We start from the raw sequence: 26,967 nt of genomic DNA, 5'->3' as shown, positions 1-26,967 counted from the left end.
AACAATACCTGATATCATGGGCAGGATTCACGAAGCCTCCGTGTAAGAGTTATAACTCATACACGGAGGCTGCAGTTAAACGGAGTGATGTCAGCATGCTTTGCATATTCATGAGAGCATGCTGAATCACACCTAAGGCTAACACGGTCCGTGTAAGACAGTAGGGGGCTTGTCCGTAGGCCGAGCCCTGTAAGCGGACATGCCCCCAGAAGAGGAAAAGTGCCCAAAGTAAACACCCACGACAGAGTCCACGGAAATGTGAATAAACAGAACACAACACATGCCCCCAAAGACTATGAACAGAAAACATATAAATAAACATGTTATATATTTTTTTTAAATTGTAAAAATGTTTAACCGTGAGTGTGCTCGTTTGCACGGGTGTGCCCATAGCACAGCTACAGTTAGCAGTCAGTGGGAAATCATATAAGAACTATATATGCAAAGTAAGCCAGGAAGCAATAGTGTAGCGGTAGAGATGTTGGTTGAAGAGCAGGCATTCATGGTTCGAGCCCCCACAACACCAATTTTTATTTTTAGCAAAATAAGCACGAAACAAGTCCCTGACAAATATGTACACATAAAACCACATTTTATGTAAAATGTAATGAAATAGCCCATTTATATTGAAGAAATGTGAGGTAACAAAAGAATAAAAAATGCCAGATGTGCCCATAGCTGAGCTACAGTTTAACAGGGTGAGTGCATCTGCCCGTATGTGAGCAGTGGTTTAAATGGTGCAAAATGAGTGCCCGTAGCTGAGCAGTGGTTTAACATGCTAAATCTATGTGCCCCTAACTGAGCTGAGCGTAATATGCATGCTGATAGCCAAATGAGGCTTAAACCAGCGTACCCCGTTTGCGCGGAGCTGCGCACCGCGCAAACAAGCTAACCGACGGGCAACGTTGAGCAAGCCGTATCAAAACTGCCTTTACACAGACACACCCCTCAGCATGTCTAGACAGTCATGAAAAATAAAAAGCAGTGGCCAGGTTCGAACCCAGGATACTATACACCATAGTCAAGGTACCAAACCACTAAGCCATGACAGCAGTACCTAGAAATGCAATAATAGCATAATATATAGGAATGAATACAAACTGGAGCATGACAATGCAGGTTTACTGAAGTTGATACAATTCCAAAATGGCCAATCACAGATATGTGGGAAAACGGACTATATAAGCCCCATAGGCGGGAATACACAGCATAAACAATTGTAGAACTGAACTGCAGGCAGAATGACAGGAGTAGGAGAGGGTAGTTGCTTTCGAGCACAGAGGTGGGGCATTGAGGAGTCCAGGTACATGGTCTGGCTCCTAGTCCACAATCATGAGGCCCAACTCATGCAGGGCCAGGTCCTCTGGGGAGCATACAGGGCCGAGGCGTGGGACCGGTTGGCTCATGATCTCACCAGTGCCACAGGGATTCCAAGGACTGGTGAGCAGGTCCGTCACCACCATGCGGACCTGAAGAGATGTAAGCAGGACCAACTGAACCTTTGGATCCAGGAGGCCCGGCAAACGCCCAACGCCCAACGCCCACTACTGAGTAAGTTACATTTAATTATGTATGTAAGAAATTAAACTAGCTGATATTATGGAGATGTGTATTCCAATATTACTTCATTTATATTACAGATGCAGGTGTCCGTTCTGCGAACCGCAGAGCCTATGGCGATAGGCTGGTGCGGTTGCACCACCAGGCAGGTCAGTAATCCACTACCAGTAACTGTAAAGAAATATAAAAGTATGACAGTCAGCAAAATACTGCAGTGTAGTCACTAAGGAATAAAATGTGCAAGTAACAGTGTGAAAGTGTCTGCAAGTATTGCTTGATTACAAAAGTGTGTTTCAGCCTGTAAGTTAAAACGAAAAATGAAAATGTCTGACATAAATTCTGAAATAAAAATGCCCCACCTGTAAGAAAATAGTACACAACCTGCAGCAGGCTGAAACGTATAGCTGCAGAAGATGATGAAATCACATGTGTGAAATATATCCCTGTTGAAATACTGAAACATGACAGAAGTGAGACTGCTGGAAAGGATTGTAATAACTACAGGTAAAACATGTCAATAAAGCCTAGAAGTAAGTACCATCCTGAATAGTAAAATGAAAGCAAGTGAGAGAGTGTGAGAAAGTGTCATGAATCCAGAAATACAGTAGTAATAACCCCTGAATAAAGTATACTGCAGTCAAGACAGAATGAAATGCATGTGAGAATCAAAACCAAACAGCGAAATCTGTTCAAAGTGTTGCTGCATCTGGAATGTGTATCCCAAAATCTGGATATGTTGCTCTCAGTCTGCAATATGCAGATAGGATGATTGTCTGATATACCAAACATCCACACTTGTCTACAGCTATATAAAGCAAATGTAGCAGGATGATGTAGCTGAACAAAGCTAGATATGAATGTGTATGAAGAACAATAAAATGTATATTGATGTTGCAGTAACAGTCCTATCACCAAGTTGAAATAGTTATCATATAGGAAACTGTAGTTAGAACAGTAGTGTGTATATATCTGTAGCTATTAGAAATGTACAGCATATGTATTGGTATTTGAAGGTGTTAATATTATTTTCTTCACCCCACCCTATAACCACATATAACCCATTCCACGTGAAAATGGTATGTGCAATCACAATTAACACCCCTGGACGTTTGTCCTATTGGGTCATATTTATTTGCATGTCCGTTGATGCATCTGCCCTGTTCATACATCCAAACCTGATGACCTGTTGCCATCAATTAACCCTGCATGTTGTTGGACTGTGTATTGCTGTTCAAATTATGCATGTGTTATGCATGCTGTTCAATGGTGTGAATATCTGGGTGTTTGGTTAATGGGAATACTAATGCATGCTGTTACAACTAATTGTGAATGGTATTATATGTCACTAACCCAAACTGTCATGACATAATGCAAAACATAGGATGACAGGGAAGGCGGGTTCCAGCGGACCCACCTCTCCCACCTCAGCTGGCGAGTGCACCTGGCACTAGTGCCGAGTCCGGACCCTCCTCCGGTGGTCCTGTGCCACCTGCGGGTGGAAGCGCTGCAGGGCATGGGGCTCACCCCCCCTCTGCAAGTGTGGCCGGAGGAGAAGCACCACTCACCCTCCGTAGCGTCCGGACTGTGGTGCGTAGGGAGATTCGGGACTCTGCTCTCGAGCCCCTATGCCAGCTTGAGGCACGGGTGGCACAACTAATGGGAATGCCTATTGCCCGGCCTACACAGCCCCCAGCACAGCCCCGTCCTGGGCAGTGAAGGAACAGTGGCAACTGCCTATGGGTGGGGATATCAGTTCCACTGTTGCCATCTGTGGGCTCATGGGTTCTGGATATCCAAACCTCCATCCCCGTCAATTGTGTAACCCCTCCACACGTGTCATACACCGCCCCTGTATGCGTCTTGTTTGTCTTGTCTGTTTACCTACCTAACCTACCTCCCCAGCTGTACCGACTTCTTTCACCTGACATACCACTCTCACCTGAAAAAAAAAAAAAAAAAAAAAAGGGCACTCTGTACCCACAAAAAAATTACGCCCCATACATAGCTGCCCATTCCGCACACATGTCTGCTGGACATGGAATCTATCAATTACAATTGGCTGTACAAGTATTATTGTTGTCCTGACACCTCTCTCAGGGGTGGAAGGTTTCAAATATCACACCAAATTACATAGATATGCACAGCTGTTGCTGAAGAAGAAATGGGCAGCTATGGGCCTTACCTACATCCCTCCTGCAAATCCCAAGCTTGTTTCCCTACTGTCATACCCTCTTTCTGACCCCTTTTTCACCACTTTCCTGTCTCCCCATTTTCTTTTCTTTCAAAGAAAATAGCGCGGGTGTGCGCCAAAGTAAGCACTGTTAAGCGGTTGTAAGCGGGTGTGCGCTTGTGTGCGCGGAGCTAACCACCAGTGCGCATGCGTGAGCTCCGCGCAAACCAGCACTAACCCGGTTACAACTGCTTAAAAGTGCCTTAGTCACTTTGATTGACAGGTCCTGTACTCAGTTCAAAAGGAAAATAAAATCCCACTGTCAGTCCCGAACCCAGGACCTTGGAAACACTAGTCTGTATGACCTACCACTAAGCCATGACTCTTATACAAAAACATTGTGCTAAAATAAATATAACATGTAATAGTAGGGATGAATGTAAAGGGAATATAGGATGTGTAGTACCCAAAGCATGTCATGTAGAATTACTGTCAAAACTACTGGATTCCCACAATAATACTGTGTGAACACAAACAGCCATGCTAGTTGGTAGCTTGTAGGTAATAATGTCAGTTAAAGTACATATATAAATGTATGTATATGTACATATATATATATAAATATATATCTATATATAGTTGTAGGAATCATTGTGCATACACACTTACTACAGGGAACATGAGAGAGGAATGGAGAAATGTGAATCTACAACACAGCCTGAATCATGAGAGAGATACTAACCTTTACACTCACAGAACAAGGTCCACAGCATACCAGCATGGTCCCCACCCTTACAATCTGAAAGGGCAACGCCTATCCCACATACCCTTTTATAGCACTGACCTGAAATCACAGTGAGAACTGCAATCAGTACACAACTGGCTGTATGCAATTAGCAAATGCTGGCTTACATTGGTGCAGAGGCCATCACATGGACCTATGCAGATACCTACAAAAGCATCCAGTACTAACACTCCACACATGCAATACATTCATTGCACTGTCTGGAAGCAGACAGAGGGAGAGAGAAAAGTGAGAGAGAGAGAACAAAAAAAAAAAATTATACACTGTGACTCTGTCACCCGAAGCTGTCAGCAGTGACAGTAGCAGCAGCAAGCAGAAGCAGTGGTAACGCAACCAGCTGCGACAAACACAGGTAATGCAAAGTAGCAGGTTAATAGTGTGCATACTGTGAACCCTCCAAATGTGTCATAGGTCTGTATCTATAGGTATGTCCATGTGATATGTTGTGTTTACGTAGTTCCACCAAAAGGGGATGACCATGCATTACATGTCAATCAGTCTTAGGCCATGATCCTGGCAGCAGTTGTCTGTGCGTTGCCCCAGCAATGGCTGTAGTGACTGCTTTGAAAGGTCAGCCAGGTTCAAAAGGCAGGATCAGCCCATCACAAAGGCACACTGGCTGGGAACAAGTGTCTGCAGGTACCCGATATCACTGCATATGCATCACATACTGCATAATTCCATAGCTTAGCAGACCAGGCCAGTTATGCATATGATGTGGTAGTTCCCAGGGTCAGTCGAGGTGCCTCCTTAGTGGTGTGGGACCACTGTCACTGTATGCCACTGTCCAGGTACATATCCTGTAGTACGGCCAAGATAAATTATCAGTGTTATATGCGGTTGTATGTCCTCTCGGAGTGCAGGTAGCACACATCCAGGGATACCATGAGGTCACAGTGATGCTGTGTGTTCTGCTCTGCTGAGGCGGCCCTCACCTGGACATGTGAGATGATAGGGAGGTTACATACAGCTGTGATAAATATTTCAACTGGTGGGGAGAAGGAGGGGGGATACGTGCACCGAACATGTCTGCAAGACTGTTGCCAATATCCGTGTGTTTGGTGAATGTTAAGTAGGTGTGTATTAACAAAGAGCATATCTGAGGCATGTGGTCCATATGTGTAACATAACTGAAGAAGGCCTTGTGGTCATCCATAGTGTTTGTGGCCATTTCCCTCCCAGAGTAGGCCGTGGCCATTGTTATGACTGACCGTAGCATAGTACCAGTGCTGACCACAGATGCCTTCCCTTAATGTGAATGTGCTCTGTCCTGCAGTAGCCTCCTGCTATTGTTATACAATCTGCCTCTGTCTGGGGTCCACCGGACAGGATGCCTAACCTTTGTGCATAGGGTCTGGGTTAGAAATGTGTGTGCAAGTTCCATGCAATCTGTGGCATGTCCGTGGTAAGCATTTGCAAAGGGGTCAGCAGTGTGGGTTGTGGCTTCCACTGGCCCAGTGTGCTGCATGGATACCATCTCAGTCCCAGTAAGTGAATAACTGTCTAATCACATACATATCAAAGTAGTCTACTGTGCTGGTGGTGGTGGTGGGATATGTATATCCAGGCTGAGTAACTTCTGTCCACATCACAGTAGTGGATGGCGTCCCACATACAGTACCTTGGGATGAACCCCCAGAGTGAGGTTGTGCATTGGACCTGTCAGTGTGTGCTGACCGATGGGGTATGCTACTATGTTGTGTGGAATGTGGCAGGTATTGTTGCACAGGTGTTGGCTGAGCACTGATATCTGGCCATGTACCTGTGTATCCACCACGACACACACACATGAAACATATGGGAGTAGTAGTATATCACTACACATGAGTAAAATGTATAGTATGTGTGCCATATATTGCTGACATAGTCTGCTGATATCCTGTTAGTGTTCTCTTCCAGGGAGATGGCGCATCAGCGTAATCCCGCCTACTCTGTAGTGGAAGACGAGGAGATCCACCAGAGCCTGGTGCGGGAGTATGACATCCTGTTTTCCCGCACCAGTCAGAATCAGCAGGAGAGGGCTGCACTGTGGCAAGACCTTGTCCGTAGGGTAAATGATATTGGCACGCATAACAGGACATATGAGCAGGTACGACATCACTGCAGTGATTTAATCCAAAGTGTCCGTCAGCATGCATCAGATATCCACAGGCAACAGGTTGCCACAGGAGGTGGGGTGGCCACACATCCCCCCCTCACCAGACTGGAGGGGCTACTCCTAAGTGTTGTGGCTCCAGCCCCCGAACAGCAACAGCAGTACACCTGCATTATGATGGAGGCTGGTTCCACATAGCAGCACGACATGGAGCGTGCAGGTAATATGCCATATGTACACTTGACTGTTCTGTACACTGTATCATATGCAATATCAATGGCACAGTTGTGCCCACTGACATTAATCTCATCATTTCTGCAGGTCCCTCCGGGGTTACAGCAAGGCAGGCCATCCATGCTGGTGAGTTTGTTTAACATAACCTATAATAGTCCTGATAATGCTAGTAACAGTAGTGTACCTCAGTAATGCTCTGTGTGTATACTGCGGGGTGTGCATGTGTGCATGTGTGCCTGTGCCCATGTGTACTTGTGTGCATGTGTGCAGGTATGCATGTGTGCCTGTGTCCACGTGTACATGTGTGCATGTGTGCATGTGTGCATGTGTCCACATGTCCACGTGTGCATGTGTGCACGTGTGCACGTGTGCATGTGTGCATGTGTGCATGTGACCACGTGTGCATGTGTGCATGTATGCATGTGTCCATGTGTGCATGTGTCCACGTGTGCATGTGTGCATGTGTGCATGTGTCCACGTGTGCATGTGTCCACGCGTGCATGTGTGCTTGTGTGCATGTGCGCATGTGTGCATGTGTGCCTGTGTGCATGTGTCCACGTGTCCACGTGTGCATGTCTGCATGTGTGCCTGTGTCCATGTGTGCATGTGTGCCTGTGCCCATGTGTGCATGTGTCCATGTGTGCATGTGTGCATGTGTCCATGTGTGCATATGTGCATGTGTGTAGAAGTGCATCACTGGTAACAATGTCTGGAGACTGTAAACTGTGTTTCTTGTCTTCCTCCCACAGGTTCTGGTGCTGCTCTGGTGACTTGCAGCAGGGAACCTGAATCTTGTGCCACGGGTACTGGTAATGATGATATTTGTGTAATGGTACAGGAAGGTGTGTCAGGGTCCGCCATTGGTCAGCCAATTGACAGTACACAGCTGCCAACCCCATCATTGCGCACAGTCCTCCTGCCAGTACATCCTTTGTAACCATTGTCCCTAGGTGATGGACAGGATACAGTGGACATAGACCAGGGTAATGTGGTACCGGTGGCACATGCGTCCCCACACAGCAGCCATGGGCAGGGTCCTCCGATAGTACCACAGAGACAATTGCCCATGGGTTCTCGTGGGAGCATCCGTGGGCGTACTGCCTCTGGCCGACGTGCCCAAAGAGGTCTGTCAAACTCAGCTATATTTCGGACTGTCATGCAGGCACAGTCGCGTATGGAAAGGTACACCAGACAGGGTCTGAGGGAGCTGAGAGCATGTCGCACAGCCATGACAGACAGTATGCGTGACATTGCGGATGCTATCAGTAAGTTCACCGATGTCATAGACAGACATTGTGGGGACATATTACAGCAGTTCCACAACCAGATGTCCATGAGCCAGGGCAATGGTGGGTGTTTGCGGCGTCGACGTCGCCGTATGCCGGCAACAGCAGCAGCTGGCAGTCGGCACGGATGACAACAGGCCCGTGCATGCCCCCATAGTGCCAGCAGCAGCCCCAGCAATGCTGGGTCTGTGCTGTCATCGGAACGCCCCAGGAGACCACACGCACATGGCTCTGGACAGTCCCAACAGGGACCTGTGTCCAGTCAACACACTCCCGCTTCTGATGACAGTACCCAGTCTGGCTTAGTACTGGATACGGTCCGTAGCACCCCTGCCAGGCACAAGTACCGTGTCCGTGCCCACAGACACTGATCTGTATGACCTGCCAGGTGCAGTCTGTGGCTGTCCACAAACCCCTGTATATGGCAGCCATGAGGTGGAACTTTGTGCGTGCATACACACATGCGAAATGTTAACACCTAGGGTGACCACATACACGCACACACTGCACCAACACTGCCCCACCCTGTACTGCTGCCCCTCACCAACACACATACACACACATGTCAATTGGTGGTATCAGTGGCTGACTCAGGCATACCTAATCCACACCCTGTGCATATGATGACACTGTGCCACCTCCTGCAATCTCCAACATCATTGCGGGAACAGGTAAACATGTTGCTGATGCACAGGGTGACTACATAGAAGTGTATTAGTAGTATCATGTTGGTAACAGTACAGTGTGCTGCTATGACTGTGTATATCCCAGCATGCCTGCTGCAGTAACTGTATGAATGTCCTGAATTGTTATCTGCACCCATAGTACATACCAAAGTTTAACAGCTGCACATAATTGCATGCCGGTGGTAAGGTTGTCAACAGATAGCCGCATACATGGGTAGCACAGGGGTAAAGCTAACGCAAGTAGTGATATGCAATGGTGGGCATGTACAGTAATGGTGTCAAGTTGCCCACAACGACTATGCAATGTGGATGTTCGCGCATGTAGATATGTGTGCAGTACCAATGTAATCCAAATCACAAATAACTATGACATAATATCAGTTCTACCATGGGCATCTGCGCTGTGTATTCCTGGGTACATGTTGATAGTGCATACATATTTGCATTGTTACTTACTGTTATTGTTACCCCTTCTTTGTTGTACAATGCACTACTTCCAGCCCTGTTTACTGTAGCTTTGTTTGCATGCATGTTCGCTTGGGGTTCCCTGGAACACTGCTTACACCTGCAATGCAGAGTTACAGTGCTTCTGTAGACTCCTAGTGACATCTGCATAGCGTACGATACGTTTGTCAACTTTACACATGACAGAACATCACTGTCTGTCCTGTACGCATGTACATTGCCTGTGACACATTGCACATGTTTTACCTGGCATTTACCCACGTGTGCAGTCATATATGCCAGTGCTATGAAACAGTAGCGGTACACCCACACATACACACCTTCAGTATGTTGTTCCCCATTGGCCCTATGTGTTGGTACTCACCATGGCAATCACACTACTAGGGTAGCATGTGCAAAGGTAACCTGTGAATCACCTCTATGGTCCAGTTGTGGTTTATGTGAGTCATGTGGCAATGTCACAGCTGCCACATGTATGCAGTCAGCCATCACCCTTGGCCAGGAACGTACAACACGTGTGGGATGCCACCACACAGCCAATCTGGGGACTGGGCTCTCTGAACCCAGTAATGCCATACCCTGTCAGGTGGCATGTCATATATACTACATCCTGGACAAACTTCAACCCCAATCCCTGCTGCTACTTTTGATAAAACCACTGAAGATGTTTCTGATAGTTTTGACCAATTCTTTACTGAGACATTTCAGGCCCTAGCTAGCCATCTACCTCCTAGCTCCCCTGGTCCTGAAAGTAGCACCCCTAGAAACCTACTTGCGTTCAGCTGCCAACTAGTCGCCACTTCACTTCTCTGTACCTTGATTGAAACAGTGAAACCCACTACACTTACTGCTGGTCAACTCCCTGCCGAGTACCTATCAAAATCAGATGATGCTATTGCTTACCCCGTCTCAAAAGTAATCAAATGAACCATGGTAGAATCTAAATTTCCCATCATCTGGAAAATATCATATGTAATCCCACTTCTCAAATGAGGCAGCTCTACTGAATTCTCCAATTATAGGCCAATAGCTATACTCTCTCCAGTTGCAAAGATTATGGAAACTTTATTCATAGACAATTCATGCACCACCTAATCCAAAATCGCCTTATGGCAGACACTCAGCATGGCTTCCGTCCTCATCACAGCACTACTTCAGGCCTCCTAGCCTTTACTAACACCATAAACCATACTTGCAACACTAATTATATATCCTCAGCCCTCTTCTTGGATCTTTCCAAGGCATACGATATGGTTGATCACCAACTTGTAATCCACACCCTGCAAACATTCTGTCTAGATACTGGAGCCTTCCAATGGTTTCAATCCTACCTGCATGGTCGACAGCAGGCTGGCCTCTGGCAGAACAAACTCTGTAACCTTCTACCTAACACCCTCAGAGTACCACAAGACTCTATACTAGGGCCCTTGCTGTTCTCCATCTCCATTAACGACCTTTATACTGTCATCCCAAAAGTCAGCTGTATCCAATATGCTGAAGACTCTACTCTGATCTGCTCAGCCACATCTCCAGTAGAGTTATGGTCAGCTACCCAGACCACCTTTAATACAATAGAAAACTGGCTTTCTGAACATCGTCTGATCCTAAATCCCAAATAAACTAAACTGCTGTTATTTCACCAACACGTAGGTCTACCGCTTTCAACTTTACCATAACATCAACTGATGGCACAATAATCTCCCCTGACCCATCTACTAAACTATTAGGTGTCATCATAGACAATAATCTCAAATGTGACCTACATGTTAACCAAATATCAAAGCCATCAATAAAAAACTACGGTCACTTTACAGAATAAAAGCCTTCCTAGTCCCTCCAGCTAAAGGTGCCATAGCTCGCTCACACCTTCTTTCAACCCTTCTGTATGCATCCCCTCTACTCTCGAATATGAACAAGACTGTCCTTAACAAACACTCAATTTGCTACAACAACATTGCCAGGTTTGCCACTGGGCTGCCTTTTAGGACACATCATTGCATCAATCTAAATCAGCTTGGTTGGCTTGCAATATCCAGCCTAATACAGTATAACCAACTGATTATGGCCTATAAAATCCTCTATAATCCGGACAATACTGCTGCACTTCAAATATTATCACCCCCGATAACAATCCTAGACTGCTTCGATCCTCTAACAAACTACTAATTCAGACTAGCAAATTTAATAACACAGCCGGTGATTCTCTCTTTGCAAACTCTGTAAGTAGATCCTGAAACTCACTTCCAGCTGATATTACCTTACTTTCCACCTTAGGTCAATTTAACACTAGACTCAAACAACATTTGTCACTTAACTGGCTATGTCAATGTATCAAGCCTGGCTAACTCTAATGTGTAAAATCTGTGAACCAGTTTACTGTGTAATTTAATTTAATCCTGACTTGTGCGCAGGACTAACATTAACCTGTGGAACATGTTTAACTTGCTTACTTATGTAATCTCTGTAAATAATCTGTTTGTAATATGTAATGCTGGTATTATGTAATGCTGTATCTGCTTACCCTTGTAGCTTTTCTCCCGGCCTCCCTGAAATGGACATGCATCAAGTCGGACTATCCCGGTCAACAAATGTAGGATAAATAAATAAATAAATAAAATATATTACAGTGACTACAAGACAAGGTAGACATTGACACGCACTGACAGCATGCTGAACACACTGGGGCATACGTGGGGACTCAGAATAGCATCCTGCCTGAGCATCACACACCTCCGCAGCTGGCACACATGCATATGTTCCGTCGGAACAGAGCACATGCCACACATGGCACACACATCCCCTGTGCCACACACTCACAGCCTGTAGGGCTACACAACACACCTGCTACAGACGTGTCAGGTACCTGTCTTGGGAGCTGCACTGGGGTCCCGCTCAACAGGCTGTATCTGGTGAAGGTCACAGTGATGTGCCTCAGGGGCACTATGGTCCACCACAGAACACATGCATACAGGTCAGTCAGAGGCATGGACACATATGACTCACTCATTGACCATGCCAGTATGGCTGACCTGAGACATACCTCCCTGGACTACATGATAGGGAACATAAAATGGATCTCTCAGCATGTGGCACAGGCCAGTATGAGCCTGATCTTGGTTGCCAACATACCCTCACCAGGTATGCTACCACTATATGTGGGAAGGGTGTTGTATGTCTACATTATGCTCAGTCTCCACTGTCATTCATAGGGTATCCGCTGGCTGTCAACGTGTGCTTACATGCTAGGGAAGCCACAATGCTGTGCAAGGGTCATCTTGCACGTGACACCCATGGCCCGATGTATAATGGCAAAGCTCCTTGGTACACACATACTGCCTTTGCTGCAGGACATGGTTTACATAGCCACCTCCGTGGGTATCACACAGGTTAAGACACTAACAGTGCTGCTACACAACAACAGCAGTGTACACTGGAAGATGCATGCACCAGACACTGTCCTCAGCACGGTGAACTGCAATGTCTGTGCAGTACCAGATTCCTGATTCATGGCTCACAGGTGTTACCCATCACTGACAGGTTATGCCCCATACCATGCCTGTCGTCCCCTACTCATGTAACACACATGGACAGGGGGGTGGTATCCCAAGGTACCACAGATACACCTCCAGGTTGTTGGCACAGCACAAAGCATCAGGGCCTAATCATGTGCAGCTAACAGTGTGTCGGACTGCCATCTGGTTCATAGCCTGGCACACACAACCCTCCCATACACAGGAAGACCACCTATCCTCCATAACAACACTGGCAATATGACAGTCTCAAGAACTGTGTTTATATGGCTGGACTGCATCCAGCCAAACATTGTGTGTGAGCATTACTGTAGCTACAACACACTAGTTGAAGGGTTCACAGCATGTGGTCACTGAATTGCAGTGGAATGACATGTTACCACTACCACAACAGGTGGGAACATACAGCACCTGTACATCGACTACATGTACACTATATGGCCCAGACCAGATGTGTATGCCCTGCTGTAGGTATTTTACCATATACACCCACACTGTATAGAGACATACCACGTGCGGACCCTGCACAGTAAGACACAGTCATATTGGTATACATTGCAAATACCATTTATCCACTTGAGGCGTGTGTCAGACATGGTAACTACTGCAGGTCACAGGTATTTATGTGTATGTGTCACACACATACATCATGTGTGCAATGCCATTGCTGGTTTAGGCAATGGCATGCATTATGTACAAAGACCCACACAAGGTCATACTGTGTGACACAACCACACGTGGCAGTTGTGGGTTATCAAAACATACCTATCTGTACTCTGACAATGGTAATAGACACAGTAGCAGAGCGCACTATTGACATTACTAGTCAAATAGCCCTGTTTGGCTGTGCTGATAGTGTGGTGACATCCCCTGTGTTTACTGGGGGAATATGCAGCATCTGGTGTATTGTAGTATTTGGCAAAAGGATCTGTTCTCTCACACTTGCATTTACACACACCCTACAACCCCCACACACACGCACACTTGCCATTTGCAGGATTCATTCCCCTACCTAACTAAGTCACGACACGTGAGAGAGACGCATTAGCAAAGCGCACTATTCAGATTACTAGATAGCTCCTCTTCTCTGGCTGTACTTATAGGGTGCTGACAACATCAGTATTTTGAAAGGGTAATGTGCATCAGGTAGTGTGATCTCCTGATTGCCAAAACTAATGTTTTTCATACGGAAATGCACACACACAAACTCCCCACATCCAAACACACACACATGCCATTTACAGGTTTCAAACTCCTACTTAACAACACTCGGGAGAGACGCATTAGCAGAGTGCGCTAATCGCATTACTGGGAGGCTTCCCTTCTCCTGCTGTACTTATAGGGTGCTGACATCATCTGTGTTTAGAAAGGGGAGTGTGCATCCTGTAGTGTGTTCTCCCAGTTGCCAAAAGGGACATTTCCCTCACACAAAATTGCACACACACTAACCCCCCTCATCCAAACACACACACTTGCAGGATTCAAACCACTACCTAACTATGTTATGACACTTGAGACAGACACATTAGCAGAGCGCGCTAATCGCATTACTTGGAGGCTTCCCTTCTCCTGCTGTACTTATAGGGTGCTGACATCATCTGTGTTTAGAAAGGGGAATGTGCATCCTGTAGTGTGTTCTCCCAGTTGCCAAAAGGGACATTTCTCTCACACAAAATAGCACACACACTAATCCCCCTCATCCAAACACACACACTTGCCATTTGCAGGATTCAAACCACGACCTAACTATGTTGTGACACTCGAAACGGACGCATTAGCAGAGCGCGCTATTTGCATTACTGGGAGGCTTCCCTTCTCCTGCTGTACTTATAGGGTGCTGACATCATCTGTGTTTAGAAAGGGGAATGTGCATCCTGTAGTGTGTTCTCCCAGTTGCCAAAAGGGACATTTCCCTCACACAAAATTGCACACACACTAACCCCCCTCATCCAAACACACACACTTGCCATTTGCAGGATTCAAACCACTACCTAACTATGTTATAACACTCGAGACGGACGCATTAGCAGAGCGCGCTATTTGCATTACTTGGAGGCTTCCCTTCTCCTGCTGTACTTATAGGGTGCTGACATCATCAGTGTTTAGAAAGGGGAATGTGCATCCTGTAGTGTATTCTCCTCGTTGGCAAAAGGGATACTTCTTTCAAACAATCGTGAACACACACTAATCCCCTCCACACACACTGAGCATGTACAGGATTCAAACCCCTACCTAACTATGTTATGACACTCAAGACAGACGCATTAGCGGAGCGCGCTATTCGCATTACTGGGAGGTTTCCCTTCTCCTGCTGTACTTTTAGGGTGCTGACATCATCAGTGTTTAGAAAGGGGAATGTGCATCCTGTAGTGTGTTTTCCCAGTTGCCAAAAGGGACATTTCCTTCTCACAGCCTTTCACACACACAAACCCCACTCACCCACACACACTGAGCATTTGCAGGATTCGAACCCCTACCTAACTATATCATGACACTTGAGGGAGACGCATTAGCAGAGTGCACTATCCGAATTACTGGGCATCTGTTCTGCACCTGTAGTATTTATAGGGTGCTGACATCTTTATTTCTACAGAGGTATGTACATGTAGTACTACCTGTCAGGTGGGGGATAGCAGATATATGCATTTGCAGCCACCTACGTCAGGGTCAGATATGCACATTGCACTGGCAGGTTATGTTCTATACCATGCTATAGGACCACAGGACCTGTAACACACAACACAACCAGTCCAGAACACCACACCCACATCCAGGACACACACTTAGCTTCCCTGGGAACAGTGCCAGGATATGCAGGTGTTCACATACACCATTCCAGTTGTTAACATCAGGTACAGGCATATTGTGTGTGAGAACTACTCAGGCCTCTACCACTTTACCCTACAGCCACTACAATTTGTGGGTCCATGTGCTATGGCAGAACCACACACCACAGCCACATGGGTGAATACATATTGCACCTGTCCATCTGCAACGTGGGTACTCACTGTTCCACACCAGAGGTAGACCACCATTGTTGATATCTGACCATACCCACCTTTCCCTGGACATCCATATTCCATCTCCACCCCCAGGCAAGGTTGTCACTGCACACAAACTGTATTTTGCACAAGCAGACTCTACACTTGTGTAGACTGGGGTGGATGACTTCAGAGGACCCATGCTGGAGGACTATACTGGCCACTCAGCATAATCCTTGACAATTGCATTCTATGAGCATGTGTACGGTTTCCATTGGTCATGCTATACCACATATACCCATGACTGCTCCACAACAAGACACCTGTCAGCTGTACACCAGCCATATATGCGCCGTACAACAGACAGAGTGACCTAATACATTGCAGAGCTGTAGCCCACAGAGGGAGGACATCTGTGAACAGTTCCAGCACGACACTTCATTCACACATACTCATTACAACACAGTGTTGACAGTGGAATCATCCAGAGAATGCAGATAGGGCTCCCCTCAGTCTGTTACTGACGGACACCTACTGTCAGAGATCCTCAGCAACCCTCTCACAGCACACACCGACAACATGGCTGTGGTTTAGCACATTCAATCCCTGGGACCTCCACGGTGCCCCTGCTTGACAGAGGCACAGCTCACTAGCCTCACATGTTGCCTTCTGTGACCTACTTTACAGTGGCACAGTAGCCTACTATCCTGGGGATGCAGATGCCAAACACACTCTGGCTGAGCTGTCATTCCCTAGGGCAACAAGCCTAGTATTGACCTCTACACCCATATGTTCAATTGTCGGATGCACAATATTTGTTGTGCTGTTCTACTGTTTGCAGGTCTTTATTGCCATTGCATTCCCTGTTCCTATGACCAACTTGTGTATCTGTGGAAGATGTTTGCATATGATGGCGTTCCACTATATCACTTATGTCTCTGTAGTCATTTCCTGTGTGCACTAGGCTGATTGCTGTGTTGTGGTTGGTTCCTGGACTGACACGTACAAATACCAGATATGTGTGGCCAACTGCTAAACGGAGATATGGCCTAAGTGTGTGAGCATGCCCAGTTCAGCCTTTCCATGGCATGTTGTCTGACATATGCCTCATTTATCAAAGTGTGCGAGCATGCCCAGTGTGAGCTTTCCATATGTTGCACTCTGAAGTCCACCACATATTTGGGTGTGTGTGAACTTCAACAATATCTCACGTTTATGGTTGTGTGTTGGGTGTCATGTTGTGTACTAACTGGCCAACTGCTTCGTGTCTGCCACAACAGGGATTATACTGTGCCTGCAGGGATTGCATGGGATACTTTGCAGACAGTTCTCAACATACTTTCATAATGACCTAACACCGTAGTACCGTATAGTGTACTGGTTCAGTACTTTCACTGTGGTGGACAGTATCCTGGGCTTTAGTCCTATGACTGCATGACATCTTCATAGTGAGCACAACAGACTGTGTAGGGGCCAGTTGTGCACATATGACCATGTTGCAATATGTTCAGATATGGACTACCTACACCAGGCTCGTCCAACATTGCTAGTGTATTCCACAACATGGGTGGACATTGGCAAACACTAGCGATGTTCCCTAGGCCATTTCTGATGCTAGTCACAGGGTGTGTTTGTCCTTCGACACACATTGTAACTGGAGTTTGCCATGACATATGTCATGGTTAGTATACTGTGCCTCCGTCTACCTCTGACATAACAGTGATACCCAGGGTTAGCCTACCATCTCCCATACACTCATCAGGATTCCTCTTGAGGGGTGTCGATATGTGGCTCTCTGACTGACCTGTACCAGGAGTTTACTGAAGAGTGGGGGTGCCTTCTGTGTTATGGATCATTCTGTACAGCTTGTCCTATGTATGTCAGTGCTGGGGTTCAGGTCTCTCATGTGCATAGCTCACTGCCATTCAGATTGTACAAGGTGCAACAAGTTCATTCATTCCAGGTTGGACATGGCTTCATACATCAGGCACAGCTTTCCTGTAGCTGGGAAGGATGGCGGTGTGTGGGGCTGCAGTTTATTTACTCAGGCAACACATGGCATCTGTTCATGCTCTTTGCTACCCCTGGTGGGGTACTGTTGTGGACTTTACAGCTGATGGAGGTGTCTGCTGTGGTATATCCCACAGAGGCTATTGTAGTCAGTTGTGACGCTGATGGAGGATGGCTGCAGAGCCACAGTGAGTTCCCCTTATCTACATCTGCCAACCTTCATGTTTGGGTGGGTATATGGTACATGTTTCTGCGAACACTACAGCCACATGTTTGTCCAGTGCAGGATATTTATCACCTTTTGTACCCAGGTCTCACATTACATGTTAGGTACCTCATGGGTTAACACCTGTGTGGTAATTTGTGGGCACTTACTGTATATCCACGGTGGTTGTCTATACACAGTTCTGCAATTAGCTTGCTGACATGGCTATGGCTACAGTTGTCTGTTTGTAGGTGGCCCTTTTGTGGGTTGCTTGTGTCAGCTGGGGGTTGGATATGGTGGGCTGTTTGTACTCCTCTGCATACGTGTTCAGTCACAGTCCTTCCATGTTGGCCTATACCTATGGGACATATATTTAGAATGGGGGTGGGGGGGGCCAAGACCAGGCCTGTGGGATGCCACTCATATCCGCTTTGTAGTCTGACATGGATGCGGCATGTCTGACCATGTCAGTTCTGTCCTTGGTCTGGTTTGCAACCCCTCTACTGACATAGGGGTATGTATTTAAGCTGCTGAACATATCCATACTGAACTCGTACGGTATTGTCTAGAAGCATGTGCACGGTCCAGCTACGCTGTGTGGACCACATTGCCCTCATCAATGACCTTAATGACTGCTTCAAATGGGTCAGACATGTTTAGGGGCAGGTTCTGCAGTTACGACAGCCACACTGTGTAGGGTCCAGTATCAGTAGGTCCACAATAGCCTTCTGTCTGCGGTACATACTGATCCTTTCCATAGCTGTGCAGAACAAGCTTGTCAGGATCCTGGGGTGGTAGTTTGGAGTATCCATTCAGGCAACACCTTTGTTGTGATGGACCACTGTTGTTGTACACTGCTCTTTGGGTACATATCCTGTGGTAAGGCTGACATTGGGCAGTAGTGTGATTTGGCATTCCATTATTCTTGGAGTCCATGTTGGCCTCAGCACAGGACACCATCACATACCTTTGCTGCTGTGTGTTCTGCTTTGCAGATGATGGCTGTTACCTCAGCATCTGCAATGTCAGGGGACCATCAGTCTGCTGGGATAGGTATTTTGCACTTGGGGGGGGGGTGTTTGCACTACACCTGACAGGTTGTATGTTAGCAATATGTGTGTGTGTGTGTGTTTGGTATGTTGTTTGTAATATCTGTGTGATTCGGAGCATATCTGTGGATGCCCAACATGGTTCCAACCATCAGTTGGGTAACCCTTGTGATTATCCTTAGTGTCCTGTACGTTTTGTATCTTCATAGGTTCATGGGTTCATACTAGGCTATACACCCTAGGCCATTAGTAAGCCTAGCCAGAGTGTGTGTGTCTTTCGCCACCCCTTGCTATGTTCAATTATGGCCATTTATGAAGTTCTTCACTGTGCCTCTGTCTGGTCGTGACACAGTGAGGACCCCCAGTATACATGTACGGTCATCCATCCACTTGGCAATATTCCTGTTGAGGGGTGTCAGTGAGGGCTCTGCCTACCATGGATTGGGATCCTGTTTCTGGGTGTGGGGAGCCTCTGGGTTATGTATCTGTCCCTCCAGCACATCTTATTTCATTATGTGTTGAGGCTGACATCTGTGACTCTCACAGCTCCAATGGCTTTGATTTCCTGTGGTGGAGCATGTCCATTACTCCTGTGTTGGACATGGCCTTGTACAACAGACATACAATGCCTCTGTGTAGGCAGTGTGTGACTGCAGTCAGCTGGGGCGTCTACAGCCAGGCAGCATATGACATATATTTCACACCCTTTATCCTGTTGGTGGGGTAACTATGAGGTCTTCAGAACTGCTGCAGGTGTCACGTACGGTACATCCCATATGAGTCATTGGACTAGATTATGGGTCTGATAAGGGAACAGTACAGCAGCACAGTGACCTCTGTTGATGTTGATGTGAATCCTTTCATGATACGGTGTCCAGTATCAACAATCTTCATAGCCACATTGGCATTGTGGGTGTCACATGACAGATTAATGTCGACCTGTGTCCCTAGGTCCCTGATTACTCCTTGCATACATAATGGTTTGACACCTATGTGGTAATTTGTGTGTACCTTGTCTGGTATTTGGTGGGACATTCATATTGTCCAGTGTCTTCGGATGTCTGGGTGGAGTTCTTGTGTGTGAGAGTGTGGTCTGTCGCATGCTACAGACTGTACAGCAGTTTTGACTACAGTTATGTGCACATGGGTGGTCTCCACTGCTTTGTGCATTGCCAGTTACCTGGCAATATGGGTGTTTGTGCTGCATATGGATACTCCCCCTCCTTTGATGTTTTGGTGCAGGTGTTGGGGCCATAACACATGATATGTGGTATAACCTAGTAGTGCTGGTGTGCTATCACTAGGCTTACAGCAGGCTTCTGTCACTGCACAGACATCAATGTTCTCCATAATGGGAAGTGCCTCAGGGGCATGCATATTGCAGTTTACACATCTGGCATTGGTCAGCATTACCCTTATGTTTCCTACCACTTATGTTTTCTAGGGTGGTGGGTAGTCTTTTTGGACTTGCCTACATACAGCTCTATAGAGGCGGCAAAGGCCTTATCCAGTATCCAGACGCACACGGGTAACAGCTGCAAGCCATCCCTGGAACAGCAGCATGGCTTGTCATGCTTGACATCTCAAGCAGACAGACATTAGACCCTCTTGGACTGACAGCTGTAACTGTGCCAGCTGTTAAACATGAGCATTCTGTGTTTGTACTGTGGCATCATTTCTTGGTGAGGGTTGGATGCTGCACACAGCCAGTGTCATACCGCCCTGGGGTACATACTCAGAGGGACCATTCATGTCTCTTTTGATGTTGACCAGGGAGGTACATCTCAGGTAATTCACACCAGCATGGACATTGAGTGCATCATATTTCTGCTTGCTTTGGGGTGACCTGCGTACTTGTGTTATGTGGCATTTTGTGGCAGCCTACAGGCAGCTTACTCTACCCTTTCCCTTGTTCAGTCTGGTGAGTGGGACAGCAGTGTGTCTGCCTATACAGACACCTATTACGACTGTATCAGGCATGTTGTTTCTCCTTCTGGCCTGTAACTGTTTGGCACACCAGCTTTGCTTACTATTCGTTGCATGTGCTATGTTTGAAGGTTGTGGTTGCTTGTGATCTGCTTTGGAGGCTTCTGTTGGTGTGGTGTGTTTGTAATTAAGGCCTCTGGGAATATTTGTCTGTGTTTATGTGTTTGGTTTACAGTTGTGGTAGGTCTATGTGGGACTGGGTTTGTGGTGTATGTGGTTACCTTCTCCTCCTGACTAGTTTTGACAGTACTGAGTTGGTGGAGCTCAACCTCTGGTTTGGATACATGGATGCATCTATCACATATATTTGTATTTATTGGGGGGTGTTGTGGTTGTCTGTTTACTTGGGACTGGTGTCACATTGCCTCTGGATTCACAGATTCTACTTGTTGTGGCTGGACTTTTAGTGGATTGTATGTGTGGACATATGTTATTGACATACTACTGGTCAGTGATTACTTCCCTTTTTATGTTTGCTCTATCATGTGGTAGCTTCCTCATTCTCTTGCATGGTTTGGTAATGGCTGGAGTCCAGCATGCCAGATGCCTGCGTGTATGGCATTGTGTATTGTTGTTATTTGTGATTGCATACTCCAAGCATTCCTGGCTGTGTTCATGGAATGCCTGTATAACATGTTCTGTGGTGTGTCCCATATTCTGCACTTGCACAGGGACTTTTGTGGATTCAACATCGGTTTTGAGGGCTGCAACCTATGCTTTACACATGTTTTTCACTGTGGTATTCTGGCCAGGGACTGGTGTCAGGATGTGCATATCCAGTGTGATTACTCTACGGTCTGGTCTTACCAGTGCGGGGTACACTTCTCGTCTTGCCATCCAGTACACATGTTTCTGATTATCACATCCAGTATGCTTACCCCTCTTGTGGGAGTGGTACATTGTTCCTGGGCATTTTGGTTTATGGAATCTGGGTAATTTTCTCTTCCTGTGTTGGTGCTAGTATAATGCTCCCGGTGTATGTCTGTGTATTTTCAGTCAAGCAATATAATGTGGTTTGGGGGGATTGATATATTCATGTATTCCGACATAGGCCAGGTGCAGTTCCTGGTATTAGGACAGTAGTCTGCAGCAGGCTATATACTGGGAGGTGGTTTTAGCCATTGGTATTTGACCATGGCTAATCCATGCTGCTTCTTCTTGTGGTACCAACATAGGGGTGTGGTTATCCTTGCCATTTCTTGCTAGTCACCCTCCTTTTGTAGCTTGTTCCATGTTTTGCGGCTGTACAGCACAGTATGAGGTGTGACCTGGTAGTGTTAGGGTGCTGATGTGAGCCTTGACCCAGTTCTCTATTACAGGACTGATATCTACATTCTCCATGCTGTGTGCATTTACACTGCACACATCTTGCTGTTTATACATCTGTCATTGGGTAGCATTACATCTAGGTTCCTATCCCTTGTAGAACCTATGAAGGTGGGTTTGTGTTTTGAGACTTACCTATTCAGGGCATGCTGTGGGTACAGACAGCCTTTGCCAGTATCCATGGGGCATGGCATGAGAGGTGCACGCCACCCCTAGCAGGTGGTGCATCATGTCAAGCTCCGCATGTCTTCACAGCCTGAAACACATTGGCTCCCCTTTGACTAACTGCATTACTTCAGCCAGTTATTGCACTTGATCATCCCATCGTCATTTTGTGGCTTCATGCTTGGTGAGGGTGGATGTTAGTCAGGGTGCTCAGGTGTGCATATAGTACATGGTGTTACATTACTTAACACATAGCATTCATGCCTCAGGTGGTGCTGCAGGGCTGCCTCTGTCGGATGCGCATATTACACTTCCCTGTACATGTTTGTGAGCAGGTCATGTCATTTTAGGCATCCATGTTATTATTTGAGTGAGTCAGTGGGGGTATCATTCCCAGGGTTCCTACTGAGCCAGTGTATGTGCTATGCGTTGCCTCTATGCCAAGGCCAGGGCATACTGGGCATGCCTCCTTCTGCCTACTGGGGCAGGCTCAGGTTGTTCCTCCTCCGAGTCACGCTCTGCCTGTGATGGCCTTGGCAATGGTGGGGCTGTTTGGCCCAGCCCTATGCTGGTCCTGCTGCAGCTGTTTTCACAAGATCATATTATGTAGCATAGCACATACCATGACAATTTGGGTACATGTAGTTGGTGTGTACTGCAAGGCTCCACCAGATGTGTCCAGACACCGGAACCGTGACTTGAGCAGCCTAAACACACGCTCTATTACATTACGTGTTTGTGCGTGTGCCTCATTATGGCGTTCCTGTTCAGGTGTGTGTGCGTTTCTGATGGGTGTCATCAGCCACGGCTCCAGTGCATAACCTGCATCCCCCACTAGGTGTCCGTGTGGGATGTCCCCATTGGCAAATGTCTGGTACAGCTGTGTCAAATGCCAGATGTGGGAATCGTGGTAACTCCCAGGGCAGCCAGCACACACATTCATTATTATGCCCTGGGCATCACACACGACCTGGCAGTTGATGGAGGAGAAGCCCTTGCGGTTAATGTAAGCCCTACCCCGCTCACCGGCTGGTGCTTTGATGCGTATGTGCATGCAGTCTATTGCACCCAGTACCTCAGGGTATTCCGCTATTTGCTGGAAGAGACGCATATTGCTGGCCAATACCTCATGGGCATTGGGGAAATATACATGATCACCGACATGTGCTGACATGGCATCCAGGAACTGGTGCAGTACCCTGGAGGCTGATGCCTGTGATATCCCCATCATATCACCAGTTGGTCTCTGGAAGGTACCTGTTGCTAGTATTCTTAGGCCAACACATACCTTGGTTTCCACTGGGATGGGTTCCCCTCTGTTGGTTCTGTGTGTGAGGCGTGGCCTGCACAGCTCAACAATTTGCTGCAGGAGCTCCCTGTCCACTCTATAGCTCTACTATCTCCAGCTCATGTAACCCGTGGTAGGTGACCCTGGGCCTGTACACTCTTCTCCGTCTCCTCACTGTGGGTTGTCTGGCACCATCTGCATTGTCACCACCCTCAGCAAGTCGCCTATGTCTCATTATGACAGCTATGGCAGCCCCTAACATTTCTGCTCTGAGTTCAGCTTTTTCAGTTTTCACTTCTATTAGCTTACTCCTGTCTTGCAGTGTCTCTTAAGGGAAACATCCTGCACTACTGTTTGCAGAGTTTTAAGTGCTGGGCTGGGCTACTATTCTGCCTGTGTAATTGCCTACTTCTAATTGTTTTCACCTGCTAGCTTCAGCAGTTATCCCTGCTAGCTTCCTATTAATTCTGTTGCTTCCTTTTTCCTCTCTGTTTCCTCAGAGGGGAGCAACGTGCATACTATCAGAAACACGCTTACAGTGACTTACACGCGTGCACACGTGCTTACATGGTTCAGAATCTACTTATTCGGGTTAAAACATGCATACACCCATGCAAACACTGTTACACGTCTGCCAACAGCCTCCAACATACTCAGCCTGCCCTACACACGCGCACACCAGCGCAAACAGTGTTAAACATCTCCCAACACGCTCCCACATGCTCAGACTGCCTTACACGCGTGCACACTGTCCTACTCGCGCTTCATGGTGCGCACACGTGTGCATGCACGCCCAGCAAGAAACTTTTTTGTAAGTAACAGTGTACACCTTCCATTTCTTGACTTTCCATGACTTATCTAGTGGCACACCTCTTTCCATGATCTGTGCCTGTCATCTGTCATGTTACACTGGCCTCCAATGAACTGCATTTCTTTCTACCATTCCCCCCTGAGATGTCACCTATCTCCTACTCTATTCCTCCCCCTTATGTATCTCTTACACTACTCAGACTGTGCTCATTTGCTATGTGACTGTGAGATTCAGTATCTGAACCCTCATTTACATGAGATTGCCTACTATTGCTTAGTTACATGTCTTAGACTCAGCTTCCCCCCTTAGCAACCACTACACGGTGGCCATGTTGTTTTTGGTCTGCTGGTCCCTGCATTGTCATTCCATGTATTGCATGAAACCCACATTTGTGGGTTTATAACCTTCATTTTCATGTTTTATGCAGCACAGCCCATTTGCGCGGGGCTGCGCTGGGTTTAAACATCGGCGAAAAAAAAAAATTATATTTTTATTATTTTGGCATCGGGTTATATTGCCGATGGCCACATATTTGGCCATTGGCATGCTGCCTGAGTCATATGCACCCTTTTTTTGGAGCTGACATGGCTCCATTGTGGAATTTGCAGAAACGTACTCAGTTGTCAACTGAGTACATTTCTGCAGCTAAAACGTCTCTTACACGGACTGGTTTCTGCTTCGTGGATCGCTAATATACCTCATTTGCATACCTTTCGGATGCAAGTGAGGTATTTAGCATGTCCACGCCCAGTCAGTGTAAGAGACGTTTTAGCTGGTCTCTTACATGGAGTTTACGGCTGTTCCTGGATCGCGAGGCTTGCATGGAGTGTTGCACGTCTCTTACACTCCGTGCAAGCCTTCGTGAATCCTGCCCAATGTGTTACTATGATAAAACAAAAATAAAAATTCATGAAATTCACTTTTCTACTTTTTTTTTAGTTTGAACCCTAGCACTGTGCAACTGGCTCCATCAGTCCTGCACTTAGTTAAACAAAGTGCATTCATAAGTTCTGCACTTGGTTATGGACTTTATATTGCACGTACTGGTCATGTGGTCCCATTAGTTTTGCAGTGAGGTAAACAGTCTTGAGACCATGGGCCTGATAGCTTATTAGTTTGCATCCAGTAGCAGCAGCTGGGTGTAGATTCTTTACCTCTGCTCACATTTGACAACTCTGTTTCAGTTACTAGATATATGGATTTATCAATTCTAACTCAGGTAAACATTTAGTTTCAAGCATACAGCAAATTTGTTTAGCATATCTGAACGTGGTTAAAGCCTCTAGTTCAAAATGTGAACCTAGGTATTTTTCATTTCTGCACTCACTTTGAAGCTCTGGTTTAAACCATGTGCATGGGATTTTCAATGCAAATTGCTCACAGCTGCTTCATCACTGAAAACATAGGATTTATGCTAGGCAAATTATTACAGCCATGCTGATATAGATGGACTTTAAAGTTCTTGCTGCCAATTTGAGTTCATAATAGTAATCACCTCTTAAATTGCTGAAGGTCATACATGATAACTGTGGGATACATTGAAATCTTCCTACCCAATGACCAAGACAAGCCTTGATGGTAGTCACCATAGTATTTTGCTTAAACTGTAGCGGTAATTTATTCTATAGGCAGTAAAGCATTAAGTTAAAAAGCACTTTGGGTTTTGTTTATTTGTTAGTGTAGATTTAAATCCCTTGTGCTGATTATTGCAGAGACACTGAATTTGCAAAGAAGTATGAGGCTGAATAGAACTGTGTCTTTGACGGTTCAAAAAGTGAGACAAAGGTCACTTCGGAGCAGCAAGTAAGCTATTAAGTATAAGGAGATTTGTGCTAATTTATAAGGATAGCTAAAGGATTTAAGGCCTTTAATTTTGGTCAAGTTACACATTTTTGGAGCCTTTTCAGTTGAGCAGTATGCTTTGACTTTACCAAATGAGGCAATGTATTTGATGATCGGTCTGGTAAGAATTTAGTACAGTGGCACAATGACTTCCTTGAATTTTAAGGATATTCCTTCAGAAATTAATTAGGCCAGATAGAAATATTTCCGGACTATGGTGGAAACATGATGTCTATGTGACATGGACAGACTGATGTCCACATAAAAACCCTGATATGACTGTGTCTGTCTGAAGAGAAGAAGCATTTATAGTATATGATATCATTTTTTTTTTCTTTAGCAAATGTTATTACACTGTACATTCTTGCATTTAGATTGAGGCTGTTTGCAGCATGCCAAGTATGTTCATAATCCAGCTTTTGCTGGACCTGTTTAGTATAAATAGAAGAGTCAAATAATAGTACTAATCTTGT

Source organism: Protopterus annectens, chromosome 5.part0, assembly GCF_019279795.1.
Source record: "Protopterus annectens isolate FY-2018-M chromosome 5.part0, PAN1.0, whole genome shotgun sequence".
In the NCBI taxonomy this organism is placed as follows: Eukaryota; Metazoa; Chordata; order Ceratodontiformes; family Protopteridae; genus Protopterus; species Protopterus annectens.
This window is presented reverse-complemented; position numbering follows the sequence as displayed.